General features: G+C 37.9%; 1 protein-coding gene across 6 annotated transcripts in view; it reads left to right on the forward strand.

Moving 5' to 3' along the window:
* RAPGEF2 (Rap guanine nucleotide exchange factor 2) overlaps positions 1–24,862 on the forward strand; it is a 184,902-nt gene that overhangs the window by 10,933 nt on the left and 149,107 nt on the right. The window lies entirely within an intron of this gene.

A 24,862-nucleotide genomic window follows, 5' to 3' on the forward strand; every position in this document is an offset into this window, starting at 1 on the left:
TTGTATTTTACCAGGCTGAGTATTGACAGATAGCTGGTCTCCACTTGTCCTAAATCCTCTTTAAGAGTCTTGTTCAACTCTTTCATTTAAGATGACTTTTAGGGGAATATCACTTCCGTAGGTGAAAAACTTCTAGACTACATGATATTGCTGGAAAACGTGATCGATGCAATGCATGGCACAAAGGGGTAGAAATGCTCTGTCAGCTTTGAAAAACAGTTCTAAGAACCCAAAACAAAGAAAATTGAGTTTCGGGATAGGATACTTCATTTTGAAGTAGGTTTCTGAATGCCCAGGCAAATTATGAGTCCTTCTCCCTTCTTGTAGTCATTCTTTGTATCTAGCCTTGTGCTATGGTTTAACCTCTGGCTTAATTATTTGATGTCCTGTAGTTTCTCCCTTTCTAAACCCCTATTGTAGTGCTTTTTTGAATTTTGTGCCTTAGTCATTACTTCAGGTGAGCACTTGGAGCTGGGTGATTTGGCTAATAATTTATTTCACATTTATTTATTTCTGAGTGGGAAAGAAACTCTCCTTTATTTATAAATTGCAATACAGTGTACCTTATACAGGTTATTTTTCACTTCTGAAACAAAATATACAAATACTTCGAGTTTGTCATCATCGGAATTGTCATATGTCAGATTTCTACCTTTACCAGGTTTGATAAGCAAACATTGCTGTTTAACATCTAATGTTCTTATGTGAATGAATATTTTATGTGAATTTGAAAGTGAAGAGAAAATAATGGCACTTTCTTACAATCCATCTTGGCTTTGATAGTAAACGAACATTTAGCCATGACGAAAGTAACGTGGTTTATGGTGACACGACCTGCATAAATCCAGTTGGATTTGCTGTTGACATTGGCCCACGTTCCAGCAGGCGAGTTCCCTTACATTTCTTTTGAACAAAGGAGGTCTGTGTGAAACAGGTGCTCTAATGGTTACCCTGGCCTTCATAAATAACTTCTAGGTGAAGTATTACTTCTGTTAACCATGAGTAACTTCACAAGGCACCTTGGTTTACTGCATGAGGTTTCCATTTTATATTAAAAAAAAACCCCACAGCCACAGCTCCGTGGTGTTTGGTGCCTCATAAGTTGCTGTTTATTTTTAGAGCGTGCTTATCACAATTTGTCAGCCAAATATTGGCCTGTCCCGTCTGCTATTAGATAGCTGCTGAAATGCCATTCTCAAGATAATTTTACCTACCCTGGTTGTTCCAGGGTAATCTTTGTTTCTAAAAGAAATAATCTAAAACTTGCCAACTCTGCGGAACATGTAAAATAGTAGAAGATGGGCTTATTAAGTTTTGCAACCATATCATAATGTGTTAAATTTAATGTGACAAAATGGTTTTGAGAGTCTGTGGTAAGTTGCCTGAGTGTGTTGAAAAGTCTGAATGTTACTTATGAACACTAGTGAAAAATACTTCTAAATTGGTTGCAAAATGAGCCAGGAGATAGTAAAGAAATAGCTGGGCCAGTCTCCAGGCTGGTAAGACATGGCTACTTGCACACTGTGCATTGCTTTAGGAAACCTGTGTCACGGTTTCTTTTAAGGAGAAAGGAAAGTTCTGCTTTAAACAAGTGACATTTGATATCTTACTTGATTTCTTTTCCTGTTTCTTCTATTTATAGATGTCTTCAGTTTGGGATTTATCTGAAAGCTAAGGTCAGGAAGTGCCTTCCTCCAAAAATGCTACTTGTTGTGGTTTTCTGGAATGTCCTGTCCCCTCTCCTTCCCAAAAGGAACTGTACAGAAAGTATTTTTCCACAATGAGACACAGATCTTCAGCTCTGCAGTATCAGGCTGTGACTCTGGCATATCCTGGTTCACCTCCAAAACTGAAACTTTAAAAAATCATCTCTCGGTGTCCACAAGACTTAGATGACTGATTAAAACACAGAATACAGTAACCACTTCAGTTTCAATTATTTCTCATTTTAATAGAGCCTCCTATGTGGAGGCAGAGGAACATAGGCTGTATCCTATTTGGTAGGACTCTTTTCCCATTTAGATTTTCAGATGACCTTTATGACTTTGTTTACATAGGGATACATTTAGAGGAGATGCTCACCCACTCCATGCTTCTACCAACTATGGAAGGTCTTGGAGGATCTAAATAAGAAAGGTTTCTCCCACCCTGGAGGTCATGAAAATAACAAGTGAATGATCATTAAACATGTACTTTTTGGTGAGTTCTGGTGTTGAAAAAGGTTCTCTCCAGTTTACTAACAAAAGGCTTAACCACTTAAACTAGTCCTCTGAGAGAGTACAGCAATCCTGAGGGCAGCAAAGATGTGGGAGTGCAATGAAAGCTTCTGACTAAACTGTTTTTTTCATAGTCAGGGTGCAGTGCAAGGTTTTAAATTCAGGATTGATTTCTTACAAGCAGCTCTATTTAGTCAAGTTAGCACTATTGTTTATGCAGCACTACAACTGAGCTTGTATGCTTGTGGTATGACCACTTAGCAAGCATGCACTGTAAAGTACATCTGGGGAATAAATAAATTTAAAATTAGGTTATATTTGAAGACTTTGTTAAAGTCTTTAACTAAACAAGCATCATGCACCCAAGTCTTCTTGTGATGTTCTCCTTTTAAAATTTATTTAAACCTATGTTACTTATTGAAACCTCTGATGACAAGTAACTCCTTTTGGAATATGGGTTTGACAGTATGTTATTTAGTCTATAATGACTATTTTGTCATCTCACTTTATTTTTGTATTGTTTCGTATTTCCATATGCAGTAAACTATATTTAGAGTTAGGACCGTCAGCAGTAGTTGAACAGTTTGTTTAACTTCATATTTGTGTGTCTGGCTTTTGTAGAACTTTTCTTAATGGGCCTGATTAGTGTTTAGTACTTTGCATTTGCTTTAGGAGCCTTTGCAATGCGTTGTGGTGAGCAGGTTTTAGGAAAACCTGCGGTGAGTTTAATTGTCACTGTCAAACTGTCTCATCCCCAGTGTGCAGTGCCCCTTGAAAGAGGTTTCTGAAGCCAGCTCTGTATGTCTGAAAGTTTTCGTAGGTGTTGAAATTCAAAGTACTGAACAGAATGTTCTCAATTTATTTGAAAAAGTAGTGTGGCATTTTTTAGGAAACAATCACAAAGAAAATATTTTTCTGTATTGGTACTGTTTTGACCTTTCTGGTGCCCTGATAACTGGGATATGAGTTTTTAAATCTGTATTTAACTAACAGAAGAGATAAAACCCCAAGTGTCATATGACTTCCAGTAATCAGAGGTTTTGTGAACTGGTGGACCTGTTCCTTTTTTTTGTCCAAAATATTCTATAGACTTTGCAAACAGAGAGTAACTTTTTGTTTTTACGGCTTTTTTTTGCTTTCAAGTAGTCACCATAATAATTAGGCTGCTTTCATGTTTTTTCTTGTATTCCTAATGCTAACTGTTTAAAATAACAGGGACCTACAGTTATGACAAAAAACCCATTTTACATCTGCATAAATTCTGTCTTGTCTTGCAGCTGTAAATTGTTGGGGGATGGCAGGCATCTTTTCACGTGTTTTGCTGTCTGCTGAAAGTTGGCCTTGAAACCACTGGAACTTAGTTGCATGTTAAAATGTGCGATTTTGTATTCCAATTAATGAGTGGATTTTGCAGCTTTAAAGTAAGGCAAGAGGCTACATGTTGTGTGCAGAAGATGATCCTTTTTGCATCTGCTACTCGGCGTCTTGGTTTAGTATCTGCTGTCTAAAACATCAGAATGGACATTTGTCTTTTGTGATGGATGTGTGGGTTTGTATTTTTTTTCCCCCGCAGAAGAAAAAGACAAAATAGTGTCTGTAAGGAGTGAAAAATGACAAAGTAGTGTCTGTAGATGATCTATGACTGCCTCCAGTGACAGACCATCAGGTGTGGTGGTCTACAGGCAGCACCACGGTGTTCAGGAGCAGCTCCTTGGCGTTGAGTCATTTCAGCAAATTCCAGCTCTGAGGACAGCATGGCCCTGCAATGCCTGCATTGCAGCTTCTCTGGAAGGATAACCTGCTCAGAGTGCACTTACAAAACTTAGACATGCTGCAATCGTGAGTCATTTAGAAAATTTTAGTTAGGAGCCTGCTGTTCAGGGACAAACACTCACATGCAGTAGCTTTTCGAATACATTCCAACTTAATTAATTTATAAATTCTTTACTTTGACAATATTAAAAGGAAATTTTTCCTGGGGGATTAATTTACCATTTTAATTAATCTTCTCAGGAGAAGATGATCTTCTGTGAATATCTTGCTAAACGTTTTTCCTGTAATTAAAAAGCTCGAAACTAACCAACCAACAAACAAACAAAAAAGGGAAAAGAAGAAAAACCACAAAAGGGATCTCTGTCTGTAATACGTGATGTGTGAGACCACCTGCTAACCAGAAAATTGTCTTTTGATCTGAGACAGATAAAGAAAATAGTGAGAATCTTCCAGGTAGGTGTGAGATAGTGACCTGATAAGAAGGCAGATACAGTAAAAACGTTGCACTAGTTAAATACAGCATCCCTCACACAGTGGGTCATCCTTTGTGCGTTTCAGCTTGCATATTATACCACCATCACCCAATTCTTTTCTTTGATGAACAGAAGGCTTTTTTCCTTTCTCCAGCTGAGAATCTCCCAGCTATTATCAACTACAACTTTAAATCTTTTTTCCCCCTCATTTATTCTTCTCATTCTACTGTTTTATTCTCTCTGCTCTTCTTATTCTTTTCATGGTTGCAGGGTTTCTGTGTGTGTAACTATTTCTGATTGGTTTATGCTGCTAGGACTCAGTTTCTAAAATTGCAACATTATTCACTTTGGTAATGAACAATGCAAGAAAAATGCTTTAAGGGCTAAAAGGAATTCAGCCTGTCATAAGCACTAAAGCGTACTTGCTGCTTATGGACAGATTCCTCCTTCAGCCTAAAAGCTATATGGGATTTATAAATCCCATGTAGTGTCAAAATCTGAAGGGTGGTTTAGCAATTGCCCTGGCATCTCTTAGTATGCTGAAATTAAAAAAAAAACCTAGAACCCCTTCTTATTTTTTTTTCTTAGCTTATTACTTTTGAGATTGCTATTTAATCAATAGTTTGTAGTTTACATTTGCTTTTTATTAAAAAAATAAAGTTCCCAGTAACAACATGACTCTGAAATTACATACTTTAGAAATGATCTCTGATTGTGTTTATGTTAAAAAACTCATTCTATTCAAACATCTGTTTGCACTTGGATAAAATAAAGAAAATGACCTTTCTGTCCTGTGGGGTGTGTGCGGTTTCTTTGGTTTTGTTTCATTTTGCCTTATGAATAAATGTGTTAGGGCAACTGGAACTAACACAGCAACACTGAAATGGTGCTGCTTGGCAGCATGGAATGTTTGAAACAGCAGGAATATGCTCTATATGTTCAGTTGTGGAGGGTTTTTGTTATTCTGTCCTCACGATGCTGTCTTCAGTTAGTGTGAGTCGCAGTGACTATTCATCTAACATTTCATAGTCATGCTCTGTTTGGACAAATAGAGGATGCCTTTAAAAGAAAGGAAACAAAACTTCTCCACTTTGTGTAGGAGGACTGTAAAATACCTTAAATGACTGTAAGAATGAGGATGTACTTTCCAAATCATTATTTCATATTTGGAATTGTGGGTAGCAGTTTGTCAGTCTTTCCCCATGTCTGTTAAAGATGTAATTTGGAAAAGCAGCTGGCACATAAATTATTCAAATACCATATTCCAGCTTTAAAAGTACAGGTGGCATCCAGAATCAAGTATTATTCATTTTTAGTGGAACCCTGGAGGTATTTAGTTGGATTTCCAAATAGTTTTGAGAAATAAAGCTTCATCTCTTGGATTTTCTGTGAACTGCTTCTTGTTTGCCAAAGTAGAGGTGGGAGAAATTGTGGATTTATTTACGAAGAAATGCTTTAATAGTCAGTGTAAACTTAGAGTGGAAGGTAAAGATATATTTTTTCATGTGTAAACAAATACTTTTATGCCAGGCTGCTTTGCTGTCTACTGCCATTAGAGCTGGGACATCAAGCCAAGGACGTGAGTGCTCTCTTTCCAGATAATTTGACTTCTTATAAATAAACTCTGCCATGGATTTTCGTGTCTAGCTCCTTTGAGCATCTCTGGAAATTACAATACTTCCAATGATAGCAATGTAGAGAAAAAAAATCTTTTGGTGTTTCTGCACTATGACTTGTCTGTAATTGGCTACCCTGTGGACAGCTGAAAGATGTTGCCTGTTTCAGAAGGCAGATGTTAAGGCTTTTTGGTGGTAGGCTGCTGTTCAGAGGGACCTTAAGGCCCTTTGAATTAGCTGAGTCATTTAAAAATTAATTTTAAAATACTACAATAGCTTTATCTAAGCCTGTCTCTCTGCCACCCATGTGCACCTATTTTGAGGAGAAACACACCCAGGAGAAAATTATTATGTGTATCTTCCAGGTCCTGCAGTTTGACTTGGTAGGTGAAGGTGTAAGAATCAGTCTTGGGTAGCTAATTCAGTTGCAACCTATGTTTGTGTTGGTTCTTAGTTCTCCATGGTTAGTCTGTAAAAATAAACAAAATTTGAGAGTGAGATAAAAACTTAGACCAGTCAGTCTTGATAGTGACAAAAAATGATTATTAGTGAAAATATCTTTGCAATCAGGGGGACTTAAGTGGACTTTTGTTAGGGAACTTGCTACAGTTTCAGGTAACTCTGACTCTGGCCCTTTTTTCTAGCTAGAGAGAGGGGAAGTGTTTTATCATAGTTATGCTGGTTGAGGCGAGGTGTGCATGTAGATGTGGTTGTTGCTAATGGATGTTTTTCTCTTGCCTAGATGAGGTGCTGTGCATCAACCTGAGCATCACTGTGCTGCTGTCTGTGGAAGGCTTTTATTGAAATAACCATCTGGAATTCTTCCCCCCCCCAAATGAACAGAATCCTGTAACTCTGTAGAATGCATTCTGCATACAATTAGTGTTTTTTCCCTGTTAATGTGACCTTTTCTTCCTAAAGGAGTATTCTCCATTATCCAAACCCAAGAAAGGTAATTTGGTATCAATATTTTGTCCTGTTTCTCTTAAGAGGAATTTAGTGTGGCTTATTTAGGGGGGAAAAAGTGTTTGTATGTAAAATAAATGTAAAGTCCAGCTTGCAAATATATGTTGGATTATATCATATGACCAAATGCCAATATTTAGCAATAATGAGGGCAATAATTACTGTCTTGGACAACTTGGAAATATTAGCTGCAGGCATTTAAAAATGTTAATAACCTTCAGTCCACTAGTCCAGACAGTTTCTGAATGCTGAGGAAGTTGTTAAATAATGAAGTGCGGTGATGTTCGCCAGAAGCAGCCTAGCAGCCAACAGAGCAGGTACTACTGTGTGTGACATTTCACATGTAGGGGATGAATATTAACCACTTTACCAGAACAATGGCATTTTAAGAGGCTGGTGGTTTTTAAAGGCTAAGCCCAGATGAGAAGCACAGGAAAAGGAATGAAGTGGAAGAGGACAGGAGGTCAGAGTACATGGTGCAGGTTTTCAGGTAGCTTCTTTTGCTGCCTCTGTTAACTGTCGCCTCCAGCACTTGGCACTGGATCTGTGGTTTTTTAGGAAGACATATTGTTTCATTTACCATAGTGGCAGAAGAAACTAACTTTCAGAGAGAGGTTATGTAGGGAGAAAGAAGTAGACTTCAATTTATAGCGATTCATCCCATGGTTTTGCTGAAATTCAATTGAGATAAGTTTTTAAGATAACCTTATTAATTTTTATTTGCAGAAGGAAGTATGTGAATATCTTTTATTGCAAAAAATGGTATGAACAACTTCTTCAGTGTGAGCAGGTTTTTAGCTTATTTCTACTTTTTTTCTTCTCTCCACTATTTGTTGTTTTCGTTCAGATTCAGGTAGAAATATGCTTTAAATGTAATTGGATTTGAGCATCTCCACAATTTAAATTAACTGTACTGGCAAAGCTGTTCATGTGCTGATTTAATAGGCTCTAATGTCATATATAAATTGCCTACAGTAGGTTGTGGGAGTTTCTCCTGTCTGGACTGAGATGCTCAGAAGGAAGAGGAATGTCAGTGATGCTCTCCTGTATAATGGCACCAGTCTAGCTTATGCGCTGATCAGTTTTCCCATGAGCAAAAATTCTTCAGATCATGTCATATCACCAAATATTCATTTTGTTCTGAGAAGAGATGTAACTGTGCAGGCAAAGCAGCTTTTGCAAATGTCTCCACTTGTGTCAGTTAGGCTTGTCTGCTTTGCAGCCTGTTACTTTTATAGACCTGCCTGGAGAGAGAGTGTAGGTGTGATAATAACAGCTTTCATTTTAATAAAATGTAGCGAAGTGTTTGTAGTTTCCTTGCTCTCTTTCTGTACAAGTATTACTTCACCAATTTATTAAGTGACTGTTAAGCTAATTAATGACTATTTAAATGACTGTTAGCTAATTAAGCTAATTTTTGGATGTCTGTGGTGTCAATAGGTATGTCTCATCTCACTATGCTGCTATTCATGTGGGAAACGGTCCTATAACTTTCCAATAGATTACAAAAACATGGTGCAACTCACTACAAACCATGTTTGGAAGACAGAAAGGGTGAGGGAAGAACGCTAAGGTGGTAAATATTGCTGTATGAAACCATTAGGCAGGCTGACTTCAAAGTAAGGCTTGGAATAATGACTGTATTTCAGGAGGATGAGCAGGAGCATGGATTGACTGGGCCTTTTGTGGTATTATTTCTGATTTTTACTAGTCTGGCATGTCTTTCAAAAAGAAGTGCTGCTGTTGTAGGGGATTGTATGGTTTGAGGAGGAGGATAAAATTTTCCTCTGGGTAGAACAGACATAGTTTTAGTGAATTAATAAGAAAAGCAACCTTTCTATGCATTTATGCTTGGCTACCAAACAGTGCTTGTAGAGAGAAAATGGAGAGCTAGTTAATGTTTTTGTCCCACTTTCATTGAAAATATAGGATCTGCAAATACAAGTTTAAAGTATTTAAATACTTACATTTTTGTGTTGCTTAAAAACTGCCAATTATGCCAAATTGAAGTTGAAATTAACATTGCTAATGTCAATTAAAACAAGCAAGAGCTTCCAATTTCAATGAAATATCCTTACATGGAATAATTACATTTTTAATTCTTTACTTAAAACCAGGCAAACCAAAAGAAAACAGAAGGAAATTATTGGTGCTGGCATTGGATACACTGCTAGCACTGCTTCAAAACATGAGTAGCATTAAAAATTAATACATTCAATAAAACTTGAAAGTATGAAGAAAATAAATAACACTTCAGGATGCCTATTATCTCCAATTTGTTCTTTTACAGGAAAGCTTATAGGCTCTCTTATTTCTGTTCAGGAACATATTCTAAAACCTGACAAAGACTCAACCTTTGGTTGCTATTGAAAATGAAATGTATTTACTCCTTGGTATCTTAAGTCAGCCAAGCATTTATTTGACTTTAAATGATTTTGAAGTGTTAGGAGTAGCATCTGTATTTGTGTTTGGGATGCTCTTGTTCTCTGCAAGGCTGTATTGCATGCAAGGGATTGAAAGAAAAATCATGGCATAATGTTCTTGAATACATAAATCTCTTAAGTAAAGTTTTTCCTAATTCTTGGTTCCAGACTGTACTCAAGAGAGAAGTTTTATTTTGGTAATCTGAAAACAGATCTTCTTCCATCATGGCTAAACAGTAATTTTAGAGACAATGCTACTTGTGTAAACTGTGGAGGCAAAAAATAGACTTCCAGTAGTTGTAAGAGCTTGTTTTTCATGGCTGTGTTGTTGCTCGTAGGAAGGTTTGCAATTTGTTTAATTACAGCTTCCTCTGTAGACAGTGGAAAAAGTTACAACTTTTTCGTACCTGATGGTTCTTTTTATATACTTTGAAAGCTGCCATGCCCTATTTGACAGGAAAAATATTTGTTTGTTTTCTCCACCTGCAGTTAAGAGGCAACTTCTTCAAGTAGTCACTATCTAGATTTACCACATTTAAAAGTGAATCATTTTAGCACTTTTGACAGCATGCATTTAACAGCACGTGTTGAGCTTAGCAAAGAGGGAGCAGCAAGTAGATGGAGCAGTCCATCAGCAGCTGCCAAAACTGTACATTGGATTTAAGCCATAGCTATTAATCATTTCTTCTGTGAAAAGGAAAAAAATGCATCAAAAGCCTTTAGGGCGTTGGGAGGGGAAATTCCTTCCCTCTACTAAGCAGAGAAATATACTTTATTTAGTCATACAGCAGCTTCCTAAGTTGTCTGAACTAGTGGAGTTTGCATGTGAGATGTTTCACTTTTATAAGTTTCATTTGCTGCAAATATACTAGCAAAAGGTTTTTCTAAAAATGCAGCTGAGGCCATCAGAATTAATTTACTGCCTTTTGAACAAAGCTGCAGAAAATTTATCTACTAAGTTCTCTTTCTGTGTTTCCAGAGAAGAGAAAGGGAGGACACGAATCAAAATTGCTTCTGTTGCTTCTTTGAGGTGTTGCAAGTTCCCTTTCTCTCTGTTGCCATTCTGAAGTTTATTTATTTATTTATTTGTTTATTTATTTTTGAAGCCCCAAAAGAACCCCATGGTTTGGGTTGGAGGGGACCTTTAGAGTCCAGCCAGGCTAAGAGCAAGGCCATCTTCAGCTAGGTCAGGCTGGCCAGCCTGACCTGGAATGTGTCCAAGGAAGGGGCATCTACCACTCTCTGCCAACCTGTGCCAGTCATTCACTGGCCTCTCATAAAAAACAAATAAAATTCTTCCTTATATCTAAAAGACAACTCCATAGTGTTTCTAAATCGGGGGTTTTAGTATTTCTAGGTCTTTTGTATTTCTAAACTTTTGCAGCACTTAAAATTACTCAAACAACATCCTCTGCTTGTGTGCTATCTCTATCAAAGCATGAGTTGTGCTGGGTGGAAAATAGAACTCTAGAAATGGGCGTGTTGGTGGAACCTGAAGAAAATGTTTTTCTTCAGATTTATATAAGCTACCCAGACCGCCTGACTTGCTCAGATTTAAAGGGATGTCTTGCAAAACCCCTGCAGTGAGTCATGAACATTTTTATCTCAGGAAAATTTGAATTTCCATTTCAGGAAGTGGAATATAAATAACCTTCAGTATGAAGACCAGAAATTCTTTGGATAATATAACATTTTAACAGTAAATAGTAAATGGCTGGTATTTTCAAGGCTGAGAATTAGTCAGGTGCAAGTCAATGATATTTATAAAATTTTCAAAATATATTTTTTAACATGTTAAATGTTTTTCTAGATCATGGATACTAAAATAGTTGTAAAGCCTGGAGTTGGATATAGCTATAGAGAATCTCTGCTTTTATTTCCTTCTTTGAAATTTTGAATTAGGGATTTGGAACAGGCCTTTGAGTTATTAAAAAAACGTAATAAATGGCTTAGTATGCACCAGTATTTCTAATTTATGCTTGCATTGGTACAAGCTGGACTTGCAGTCAGCATAAACTGAAAAGAGAAGATAATTTTGGGTCCTGTAAGGAATGGCTGCCTCCCAGTAGTCAAAAATGTCACTTTTGTTGCATCATGATTTGCAGAAATCTGTGCAGATCCAGAAAGTTCCTCTGTGCTGCATAGCTGTTAAAGAACTTCCATGATGTAAATGTTTACTCGAGTGCTATGAGGGGTGGTATTATTGCATGTGAAACAGACACCTTAAACTTTTTCTAACAAATTTTGCGAATAGAATACTAAATTGGCAGCAGGGAAATGAGAAGAAAGATGCCGTTTATTCAGTGAGATGTAGTTTTGTTAGGCATTCATGGAGGAAAACTCGCTCGTATGCTCAGGCTGAGAGAGGGGAGTGTGGACCAGGTAAGAAGATAGCAAATGGAATCTTGGAGCTGTTGGTAAAGACAAACCAGCTCCTCAAAGATGAGGCATCTATTGGTGAATGATGCTACTGCTTGTTTTGAAATGAGTAGGAGTGCTGCAACCAAAACTTAGTTGGCACTGCTGACTTTAAAGGCCTTCTCAACCTTCCTCTATGAATTCCTTGTTTTGCTCTAATAGCGACTGGAAAGGAATCTTGATGAAGCAGAATCCTCAATTAGTACTAAAGTGTGCGAGGAGGAATGTTGCTGGTATCTCTTTTGGTCCCAGCCCTCCTCATGTTTTTCACGTTCTCTTCAGCAATTATGCTGTCAGGGATGGTAGCTGATTGACAGCTATGCTTTGCATATTGGACAAGTGAATGACAGAAGAAAAGCAGTCTTTGTGGCTTCGGGAGAGGCCTGGTTTTTGCTGGGTGGAATATATGCAATTTTATGCTGTCATTTAAAATGCAGGATTTAATTGCAAGAAGTAATGCCAGCTCACTCGTGTAGCAAATAGGAAGGAAGTAAACACTGTAAAATAAGTATGCAAATATATTCTTGTGCTCTGGGCTTATTAACTTGTTATAATATCTTTATGGTACTACCTAGTGATGGCGAGGTTATCAATCCTAGCAATCTCTTTGAGATGGATTTTTTTTGTGATACGTCCATTGTCTCAACTCCTAAAGAAGCTAGACAGTGATATTGTGGGAGAAAAATTAGTAGATGTTTAATATTAGAGTGTAATTAAATAGCAAGTTAACAAGTCTTAATGGTAGACAAAGAATTCTTAACCTGCAATAGTGGAAGACTTAGCTGTGTTGATGCTGACTGGGTAGAAAAGGCCTTTCTTATGGCACCTTCCCTATGCTTGATAGTTTAGGAGCCTTAGCTGAGATTTTTATAGTTGAAAAATATGTTTTTTCAACTGAAATATTTGTCGTATGTGTTCTTCTTCTGTCGTTTTCCCAGGTGCAGCACCTTCTAAGCAGAGCCATCCTGGTAAATAGAACTCTTGAAATGCCAGTGTCTTTCTCCACTGGAAAGGCTATGCTGCATCCTACAAGTGTATTTTTGATGTTACAACCTTGGTACTCCTTATGTGCATGTTTGGAAATATTTAAAATACATTGTAGTGTATAAACTCCCTTGCAATTTCTCTGTAGACAAGCTTCAGGTTGATTGAAAACTTTACTGGCTAATTAATCTGAAAAAATAAACAAGAATTTTTGCTAAGTACTTGTAATAAGGCTTCCTGAGCCATGTGGTGTGATTATGCTGCTGCATTAAACACAAGATTGTTAGGAAAAAGGGTGTGCACAGTTTTTGTTGGATAATTAAATGAGGCATAAAGAGATAGTTCTCTTTGTTCTGACCTTCTGAATGCATTTAGCTTGCAGTTCTGTTATTTTAGTTAGGATGTTGTAATGCTTGAACTTGGTGATAGAAGCTCTATACCTTTCTCAGATGCTTTCCAACACTATAGTGGTTCTTGAATAGATAATAGATACAGGTAATATATAAATTTTATATGTATTTCTTGGCATCTGCCCATCTGTCCCCTTAACCTCTGAGCTTCTCTTTTTCCAAAACCTGTCCCTTAAGGACAATTTTTCCCCTCTGCTTACGTAGTCCATTGTTTATACTGTGGGCAATGACCTGCAAGGGTTTATCATAAGGTGTGTCAAGTCTGTAGCTTGATTTCAAAGCCTTGTTTTATACAAAATGATGTAAAAATAAATACATGATTTTTACTGAGAGAGAAAGTGAGATATTTTACCCCAAACAAAATAATGTATGTAATGCACGCTGTCCAAGGGAACTTAAGAGTTTATTAAAGGTCATTAGTCAGATATCTTAACTTCTTGGCTTTTGTTGTCATGAAAATATTTCCATGTTGCTGTGGCATGTCTAAAAATAGTGACTACATCCCCATATTTTTGTGCAGTTCCAAATAAAAATGCATCCTGTTGATCATATAAAAAATACCCAGTGGATATCTACTTTTTAAAAAAATCAGTTTTGTTTTCTTGAAGATTTAGGGGAGGTTCGCCAAGCAGGAAGAAAGATGTTTGCAGATGGGAACTCTTCCATTTTTTTCCTAGTAAAGACCTATCTTTCAAGAAGAATGAGTCTTTTAGTCTGTTCTTTAAGCCTCAGAATACTATACAATCTAGCTGCCTGATGGAGAATAATTTAATGGAAGACATTTTCTTAGAGTGTTTTCTCCCTGAAAACAAGTGAAAATGATGCATTTGTGCCCTATCATGGGTCATATCAACCCATGTGTTGGGTTTTTGTGCGAGAAACCCAACAGTCAGGGACTTCTGTGTGTTCAGACAAAATGCAGCTCATTACAGGAGCATGGATATTCTAGAAGCTATAACTTATTTTAGGGTATGTTTATGTTCAGTCTTATGGCTTCATCTTTGCTCAAATTGTGCAATTTTTTCAAACAACCAAATTTGCTCTTCCCCCAAAAAACATACAGTCCAAATAATTACCAAAGACTATTGCCAAATTAATTACCAAAGAGGATTTCCAAATAGCCATCATGATTGAGGAAGGCTGGGGTGATCTGAGTGCTGGCAAAAGATGTAAACCTGAAACTGGAAAGCTGACTGTAGCATTGGGATGGGCACAGGTTATGAGGTATTAGGATGGCCCTGGAATCTCAGAGTGTTGGAAAATTGTTGGTTTGTGTTGTAGTGTAGTAAGGAAGGTGAGACAAACACTTGTAACAATACATTTCAGTGTATCAAATGTATCTTTTTACATCAGTGTGAGTGTCTGGCAGGGCTGTTGGAAGAGCATGGATGAAGGAAAATTAATTTCTACAGAGTAAACCAAAAATGACCGCTAATTCCTGTCTCCCTTGAACGAGTTGCTGCCAAAGATAGTTCTGCTGGTCTGTAACCCTTCCTGAAGGCAGCTTTCAAGGGCTTGCCTAGCTCCTACTCAGTCTCACTTAGAACTGTTTTCCTTCTCACCTTCTCCTTGTAACCCTTTGCTTGCTTTCACCCTCTAACTTTCAATGGTTGTTGTAATCTAGCTGATGGTCCTGGTAAGGTGTCCTTAAACCTTCTCATTCTGAGTTTGAAATTAAAGGAGGTAGAGTGAGGATTGACTGTTGTATTTGCATTATTTAATGGAGGGAAGGAAAGAAGGGAAAGGTGATCGTGATGACTTGTGAGTTTTCTGGCCTGGAATATGGAAAACCCTAGAGAGGGGAATGGTGGATGAACAAAGGCTTATAGAATTAATGAAAAAGGGGAAGGGAGACGAATGGAATCAGAATGTTCAGAGGCTTGTATTTCTGATGAGATTACTGCAGAGAGAGAGTTTGCTGCAGAGGACATGACAAACAGGTGACTCACCAGCTGCTTGGTGGCACGAGGTGGCCAGGGCTGTGCTGCAGAGGCAGCCGGTGTGCATGTGCTTGTGGAGGATGTGCCAGCTGATGCTGTGGGCAAGCTTTTTGGTGCTTGATTTCTCTGATTCACTTTTACAGCACAGCTGCTGTGTGGGACCAGCTCCTGGGTGCAGCTATTGCTATATTTATGAAGTGCAAATGTATAGGATTCATCTTTGGCTGTGGCAAGGAAGGTTATAGATAATAAATGGCAATTGTTTGGTCATGAGAGAGGTGTCACTTCCCGAATCAGCTTAAGCTATGCTTTCCTTAAAGCAATTGTAGTCTTTTGTTTGCTACACCAAATGACAACTTTTACACAACAGAAAAAGACGGTGTACAGAAATTGGCCTTACACCAAATCAATATGCTCAAGTATGATCTCGTTCAGTTCCCTAAATAGGTTCTGTCCCTAAAGCAGCAGCTGGTGGAGCTGGGGAGTTGATACCACCAAACAGTAGCCTCCCAGAAAGTGCAACAGCCCAAGTTTCTCCCTTCATTCACCTCTTAGAGCTTTTGCCTGTAGCAGGAGTTATTTTTAAATGAACTAAACAAAAACGTTTTGGATTTTTCCAATTGTAGTGAAATTTAGGGAAAAAGAGGGGTAATATTTTTCTTTTAGAAGTCCAGGTGATCGGACTCATCACTCAGTAGCTATGCAAAGGATAAGCACTGTGTTGTTAATGTCAATGTTTTTGGAGCTGGGTTCACTGTGCTTGCTATTTAATGCTGAAAAGTGAGTTTAATCCAGGAAATCCTGTTTGGGTGCTGCTGGGACGATAGCAAAAGAATGTATATCAGAAACAAACTTCTTCAGCAAAACCAAAAGCTGTTTCTGAGCCTCATTTGACAGATATGGATAGCTCTGACTGTCAGGCTTTGGTTTTGGTTTTTTGGTTCTCTAGTTTAAAAAAAATCTCAAGCTAGTAATATCTCTGTATTTGTCAGGATCAGCTGGTGTCTGGACTTAGTGAATGAATCTGAATTATATTCCTTCTACATTTCCCACTTTGGATCTATGGACTCTGCTTATAACAGAGCTTTTATTATCAACTTAGTATTTAAAATATAACTTTATCTATATTAGCTGCAACTAGTTTGTAATTGTGTGCCTAGTCTCATTTGTGGGCACTGAACTTGGAATTTACAGATCCATCTCTCCTTCCTTCTTTCAAAGGAACCTATTTATAGCTCAACAGAGCAAATATCTTAGCAATGTTTTTCAAACTGTGGAGCATGAGAACTAGAGAGCTGAGGAAATAAAATTGCTATTTTCCTAACTGTAATTGATTTTCTCCTTCACTCATTTCTTATGAATAAGAGGACCAAATTGAAAGATTAATTGACAGCAAATAAATTCAATAGAAAAAAAAATTTAAAGGATAAATTGGGGAAGTAGTTCTTTCATCTTCAAAGAAAATGTTGAGGATTTTCCTGTCTTGTTGATTGTGATGGGCTTATTGAGTGCTGAATGGTGCTGGAGTTACTTGTGAGGCAGCCCTGCTTCTCTGTGATCTCAGGTGTTTATCAAAAGGGATACAAGTATATTAAGTTGGTTTTGTTGTCGTTGAACAAGTGTTTCGAAATAATATTTGAACTCAGGTTTATGAACAAATTGATATTTCTTTGACTTGTTCAGAAAGTTGTTATGTGGGAAGCTTATTTTTTTCTCAGTAGTGGAGCCTGCATAGATACTTCTGATCCATTCCTCTATCATCTTTTTAATGTAGCTTAATGCTTAATACACTGAAGATGCTAAGCTAGGAAACATGAGTTTAACACAACTGCCATCATTCTAAATTCTTCTGAGTCCCTTTGAATAGCCCAGAGCTGGTTGGGAGGAGGAGGGAAAGTGGGAGAAACAATACTTTGTACCACCCAAATTGAGCAATAAGTTATTGCTGTATGGGGTTTCTGAGAAATCCAAAATTGTTGGTCTCCAGAAGATGAAGCTTAAATTACACCCTCTGAAATGTTGCTTGCCCTTACTTATTTTCTCAAAATTCTGGTCAAAGCTTTTGTCCAGTTTTATTCAACTTTTGAACTCCTTTCACAAATATGAGTGGCCTTTTATATTAAATGTCTTACAGAACTGGTGTCAGTTCAGAGTTGCAGGAGGAGAATAATATGCTTGGCACACAGAATGAATCTTGACACAGGCAGCTGATGAACGGTGGTGGAAAAAAGGGCATTTTAAACTTAAAATATGCTCATGAGAAAAATCTTGTAATAGAAATTATTAAGTGGACGTGGGAAAACCCCACTTATATTAGGTTCAGTGTTTGCTCTACTGCACACAGTGAAGTCTTTGCTTCTGTTTCAACTGTTTTAATTCAGTCATTGCAGTCTGTGCAACTCTGTTCTTACTGACAACATGAGGTAGGCATGTTTATTACGGTGGGGTGTTTTGAAAGCTTTAATGGCAAGAAGAGTTCATTCACCTATTTGTAACTCATGGCATTCAGGGTGTGGGTGAAGGCTGAAAAAGGACTCTGTCTCAGAGGTATGCAAGAGATACAATTTCTCTGTTTCACCTCATGGAAGAAAATGATCTATGGTTAATCATGTCACCTTCCTCCTCCTCGTTGTGGTGCCGAAAGGTAGGAAGGATAATAGGGGAGGATGTGTGCCAGAGCTGAGATGGCAAAGAGATCCAAGGGAACTCAACTTACTGGTTTGAGAATCCTGAAACCAATTACCGTGCCTGGGCTGGTACTAAAGAATGAGGAACTGGGGATACCTCTCTCCTTAGTAGTATTGACCTCATAATTGTCAGATTGACACCTGAGTGCAATCCCAAGTGTCTGTTACTTTTCCCATCTACATGCCCTGTTTCTTAAGCTGAAAACAAGCAGCTTAGCTTGGGACAGACACAGGGCAGGGGCTGGAGAGGAGTGAGTGATAGCACTGAGCAGCAGGCAGCATTACCCTCGGTGAGTTGTACAAACTTCCTACCTGGTCTGTTAAACCATGTTGCTATTCCAAACACTAAAGTATGCAGTATAAACGTTTACCTATTAAACTCCCCTGAGCAAGGCAGGGCACCATTCTGCCTGCTAATAGTACTAATAGCAGGAAATGAATGACTTAATTTCCCTCTATTCTGCTGACAAATTGCTCTTCTAAAATGGGCAGTGAAGTTGAATTGGAATTAAAAAAAAAACAAAACATTGCTAGCATTTCAGTTATAGTGGTTTTTGTGATTTTATTTTTTTTTCTTTTCCCTTTTTGTTTTTTTAAACAAATCTTCCCAATACTACAAATAGTTGAATACACTGTGCTTACTGCTCTTTGACTTGGTAGAATGCTTGTGCTTGGTCACATGCTCTCTTTGTTCCTTTTTTATTTTATGGCAAGGATAACCATAATCTTAAAAGCCAGCCATTCTAATTATTGAGGTAATAAATAGTTAAAGTAGCTGTAGCCCAATGATGCAAGCCATTGTACCATCCCCTACAGGTGTTTTCTCATAAAGAGCAGATGGCTGATGCGTTACTGATTCCTCATGGACACCAAATTAGGAGAAGGCAGATATATTTATTACTTCTAGAAAACAAATTTAACTCCATGCAATTTCATTCTTTTAAAGGTTTCTCCTTGTTTCTGTCCTTGACAGAAAGGTTTATGTAACCTTTATTAAAAACAGAATGAAGACAATATACAGAATTTTGATCTTGTTGTTCAAGTTACAAGCATTTAGGAACTGTATATGTGGGTAAGCATGTATAAATTATAATAATTTGTATATAGAATTTGTAGTATAAGTATTACCAAATCTAAGCAATCAAAAATCATGTGGTGGACTTCAACTAATAAACTGATTTATTAATAAAATGAGAAGAGAGTTTTTTTTTTTTCTACATGATACACTTGAGCTTTTTTTAGGACTGAAATAAAAGAGGCCACTGGGTGACTAAATCTATCTTTTGCTGTGTCAGACTGCTGTGCAGCAGAGTATTTCCTAAACTGTTTGTATTCCTTTCCAAATTCCCATTGCTGTGGTGCTTGTGTTACTAGGTCAGCTTTGTCTTTTAATAGCCTTGTGTATATTCTAGTTAACTTTATTTCTGGAGAGCTGCAATTGCCTGTGACCTCTCCTGTGTTTTACCATAGCTGGCATTTTGGGAATACTCTCTTGCAGAACAGACTCTTTTCTGCAGCTCTCCTGGTTTTGAATTAATCTGAAGGAAATGGCTAGACTGGATCTTGAGAGCAATTTGTAGAAAGGCTCAAGTGGTTTTGCTGTTATCATAGTGTTTACTTCTCTCATGGCTATATTATGGGCTCTCAAAACTGTCATGTTATCAAATAGTAAGCAAGTTGTTTTTTATTAGTTCATAAATGCTTTTTCATCTTGTATGACTGGTTTTTAAAATGCTTTCATTTGTTATAGGCATAATTTGGAAAAAAGTTTAATAATGAAAAGATTACAGTGATACCTTTCTGTACTACTTTTCTGTATTCCCTTTTAACTAAATATTTGGATTTTGTGTTTCTTTGTAACTTGTTATGTTCTCCATATTTACAAGTGTTCTATGTGGCACTACAGTGGTAATGGTGTTCTGTGTGGTGTTTGTCACAACCATCTGTCTTTCTGGATCCTGTCTAAGAAAGCAGCAAAAACCCGTAACCAAACGTAACGAAAAACATGAGTTTTGGGTATATTGTTGCCTATGTGTTGTAATGACTTTTATTTTCCTTGTGACCTCTACATTTGATCAAAACCCCTATATTCTTGTATATTATAATAATAGTTGACAAGACTGTTTCCTTATGTGCTGTATTTCAGTGAAGCTACTGCAGAGGCTCTGTGCCCTGTGTGTATGTGCCCATCACTTGACAGACCCACTGGAACCCCCAAGAATGGGTGAACCTGGGCGTGATCAGCCCCTCAGATTTAGAACATCAGCCTTTGTCCTTTGTGTCTTTTGCATCTGGTTGTTTACACTTCCATGTCCTTTTTTTTTTTCCTCCTAATGGCTGTTCTTTTACCTCTCATATCATCCGGTGTTGTGTTTTGTTCATGGCTATTAGTAAAGATATAAATAAGATGATATCTAATCTCCCATTAAACATTTTGGAACAGCCCTGTTGCACCCTCAGCAGATTTGCAGATGACACTGAGCTGAGTGGTGCAGTTGGCACACCTGAAGGATGGGATGCCATCCCATCCCCAGAGGGACCTGGATCAGCTCAAGAAGTGGGCCCATGGGAACACTGTGAGGTTTAACAAGACAAAGGTGCTGCACCTGGGTTGGGGAAATCCCCAATATCAACCCAGGCTGGGGATGGACAGGTCAGGAGCAGCCCTTTCCAGAAGGACTTGGGAGTGCTGGTGGATGAGAGGCTGGACATGAGCCAGCCATGGGCACTCCCAGCCCAGAGAGCCAAACGTGTCCTGGGCTGCATCCAAAACAGTGTGAGCAGCAGGGGAGGGAGGGGATTCTGTCCCTCTGCTCTGGCAAGACCCCCACCTGGAACCCTGCATCCAGCTCTGGGCTCCCAGCACAGGGAGGACATGGAACTGTTGGGGTTGGGTCCAGGTGAGGCCACCAAGTTGATCAGAGGGATGGTGCACCTCTTCTGTGAGGAAGGGCTGAGAAAATTGAGACTGTTCAGCTTGGAAAAGAGGAATTCAGGTGACCTAGTTGCTGTCTTCCAGTACTTAAAGATAGCCTGCCAAAAAAAATGGAGAGAGGACTTGCAAGAGCATGTAGTGACAAGACAAGGGGGAATGACTTCAGACTGAGAGTAGGTTTAGATATTAGGAAAAAATACTTCACTCTGAGGGTGGTGAGGCACTGAAACAGGTTGCCAGAGAAGTTATGGGTGCCCCATCCCTGGAAGTGTTGGAACTTGATATTAAAGTCTCTTTCATCAGCAAACCATTCTATGATTCTGTGATTCTTTCCTTACTGTCTACTAAGGTACTTGAGGAAGCTTTGGATGTTTAGTTTGCTTTGCAATTTTCAGCTCCATTTGATATATGATGGTACTAGTTTCTGTCACATCCGGGTGACAAACTGGCTGCTGTTATGGAGCTGCTTATGCAAAGGAAGAGAGGAGATGAGTTCTTGGCAGTGTGGGAAGGTAGTAAAGATATATTTTTCAAAAATACCTGTCAAGATTTGTCGTCACTCTTTTAAGACACCGGTGTAGCAGAATGAGTTCTGAAACTGCATTGGTAATATCTGAGCACTGAAACACCTGCAAATGGATGTAAACACGGGCTGGCTGAAAGTAAAGAGATTTTGCCAAAATAGGGATGTGAAAGCCATGTATCTCATTTTGTTCTTGGTCTTCAGTATATGCCTTCCTTTCTTCTCAGGGATAAATAAATGATCAAATTGCATCTGTGTATGCCTTGGGTGTTTGTAAATCAAATTTTTGAGCAGGCTGCCTTGATTCTGTCAGTGTTTTTTTCAAAATCATTGTTACCTGGGACATAGAAGGAAGCTGTCATATAGCTGTCATAGCCAAAGCAAATGCTGTAAGCTAAGTATTGGTGATGCCAGATAAGGAGAGAAGTGTAAACTTGTTCACACAAGTTTTCAATTTTGTGTAAAATGACTTAGTAACTTTTTTCCCAATTCATCTGGTAATTATAAAAAGAACAACAATATAAGAGAGGCTTGATAAAATTATGGTTATTCTTAAAGAAATTGAAGAATGTTCAAGCACTTAATAGTGAAGATAATGAACCTAATTTCATTTACTAAAATGAATGTAGTGTCTCTGATCTTGGGATTCTAGGTTGAGTGCAAAACCTTGAATTAGTTGAGCAAGAAGATTTTCTTTTTATGGAGGATATTAAACACCTCTGTCAAACCATTTCTCAGAGTGTGCTCCTGCAAAGTAACAGTAAGCCTTAAATTCCAATATTTTGCACTTGCAAGTCTGTCTTCTACAATATGAGTGGGAAAATTTAAATTTGAAGGTCTACAAAAGTCCCTTCAGAAGATAGTGCCTATTCAGCTAAAAAGAAATATTAAAAATTCATAGACAAGCAAAGAAAGATGCATTTTTTTGTTCTTATTCTGGAATAGCAAGTTTTCATTTTCATCTTAAAAGACAATAACTACTCAGTGTGCAGCATGATAACTGCACACTGTACACAAAATATAGAAATTGCAATTGCTTATTCATTGAGCACAAATCCAGTGAAAGGTTGTAGGGCTGGTAATAATCTGTATAGTCTCCACCATTTCAGCATTCAAATCCCAAATACAAGTACAAAGTGAATTTGACCTTAACTGTTTGTGCTATTTGTGAGACAATGAAGTAGTATGAGACTTTTTCTAAAGCAGAATCAATCAAAATATATAAATGCAAAAGGCTACGTAAACATTTGTGTAGCAAGTCCGTGGGGGTTGGGAGCCGTGCAGAGGAGAGGAGGAAGGAATTGCTCCTTTAATTTGCTGGTACTGTGATACCTTTGGGAAATAAAAAAGCAGGGAGAACAGTATAGTTCATGATCTTTCATAATCCTGTCTTTCCTGTGGTGGAAGTGCTCAGAGGGGTTGTACTGCTGGAGCTGTTCTTCCCCAGAGTTTGTTTTGCTGGGAAGGAGGTGATATTTCCTTATGCAGTAAGGAAGGTGCTTCCTTTTACCCCCGTGCCTTTGTGTTTGTTGCTGCAGCTGACTTGCTCCAATTATGCTCTCTATTTTAAGTGGCTATTACAGCTCTGCTTTCTTTTGGCAGTAGCTCATACATAACAAAGCAACCTCAGTGTATACGATATATGGCTTTGCCTATTTTATGCTTGTAGTGGTTGGAGTAGGTAAAAAAACCAAAATTGGAGGAGGAGGAGTTTCTTTATACTGGAACACAAGAAATACCTACGTTAAAATCTGCCCAGAAGTCACCTGGCAGCTATAAATTTGGACAGCCTGAAATATTTCTTTCTAATGAGAATGTTGCGTGGCCTTGTTACAGGGAGCAGTCTTACAAAAGGACTTGTAGATACTCAGTTCAGTCATGTTGTGTATGGTACCTAATTCAGATTATGAATTTGGTGCTGCAACACCTTCTCTGGTATTCAGTTAAAGTAGACCCACCATACTATTGCTCTGCTTTGAGCATATGCTAAAGCAATAATCTTTTTTTCCTTTGGTCTAATACAGCTTCTGTCAACTTGGTCTGAAACCAGAAATATACCTCTTTATTATTTTATGGTGGATGATGCTTCATGAGTGTTGTAGTGTTCTTTGTTTACCATAGCATCTTTTTTAAATGGTGAAATGTGTGCGATGGGCAGTTGGGAAAACAAGCAAACAACATTATTTAAAAATGCACTTTTGAAACCTTGTCCAGGGCGTTTTCCAAAAATAAGAATACTTTTTTCAGGAAAAAGATTAGTGGCAAGTAAGTATTATGTTAAGATAACTTTATGATGTAAAGACTCTTAATACCTTGTTGTAAAAGTTAATGTTTGACGACAAGCTGTCGAGCTGATGAGCTTGTATAGCTACTGTATACTACTGATGTATGTGCAAGCTGTGAAAATTGATACTCCAATGTTGTTTTGATACTTTAATTGATACTCCAATGTTATTTTTTCCAAGAAGAATTGGAAAATTTTGCTCCTTTCTGAAAAATGGTGTGAGAACTTAAATAATTCTGAGTTGTATGATGTGCATATAGTTTGCCCTTAAAAGCCAGTGAGTGACTTAGCCTGTTTTTAAATGGTACTTTTTTTATGATAGCTCCAGATGTTGGTAGATTGTGTGATTCAGCACTAAAAGGATTTTCCAAAGGGTTTTAGCCATGACTAAAAGGGCAGTAGATCATCAGTAATCTGTGGCTGTGTGAATTGGTTCAGACTTCAGTTTTGAGTCTAGGCTTGTTCCTCTGTTTGAACTTTGTTGGAGGCATGAGTGTGTGTGCAGGCAGCACAACTTGCTGTTAGCAGCCCTTAATGCTTTTCTTTAATAGAAAAAAGCAGGTCAGTTATCTGAAGAATAGTGTAAAACACTTGGTGAATATTGATGTCACTTTGTTACTGTTGATGGAAATCACATTTTTCTGCTAAACGCAGTCACTAATTAATGCTGGAGGCTTCTGGAACTTTTGAATGTAAAAATAGGGGTTTCCTGCTAGCAAGCACAAAAGAGAAAGTTTCTTCCAACATAAGACATGTAAACTTTTGAGATTAAAAAGCAAAACAGAATTGTGCTCAGAGTTGTTTTTCCTATATTTATGATGAATTCACTAAATTTGAGCTCATTCTGGGTCTGTTAGATTGTGCTTTTTACTCAGAATTGCTTAGTTTTCATTCTGACTGCAACACTTGTTTCTGCCTCAAGTGCTTTTGAAAATTCTTCTCCCTAACCCTATTTTTAGTTAATTTTTTTCTTGCTGCCCCCACCATATTTCTGAAGGCTTGCCTGTCATACAAGTCCATGAAGAAAACCCAAAACTTAATTCAAATTTGCCACAGTGGTATGAAGCTTAGTGCAGAAAAACCACCAAAGATTGTGAGGAATATCTGTATTTGTCTGTCTTCCTTATATACATATAGGAAGATACATCATGTATATCTTAAATTGAGGCTGTGTGGGAAGGTGCAGTATTTTTCAGCTCAGGTGTCCCTGAATT

The sequence above is a fragment of the Molothrus ater genome, chromosome 4 (genome assembly GCF_012460135.2).
Source record: "Molothrus ater isolate BHLD 08-10-18 breed brown headed cowbird chromosome 4, BPBGC_Mater_1.1, whole genome shotgun sequence".
Classification (NCBI taxonomy): domain Eukaryota; kingdom Metazoa; phylum Chordata; class Aves; order Passeriformes; family Icteridae; genus Molothrus; species Molothrus ater.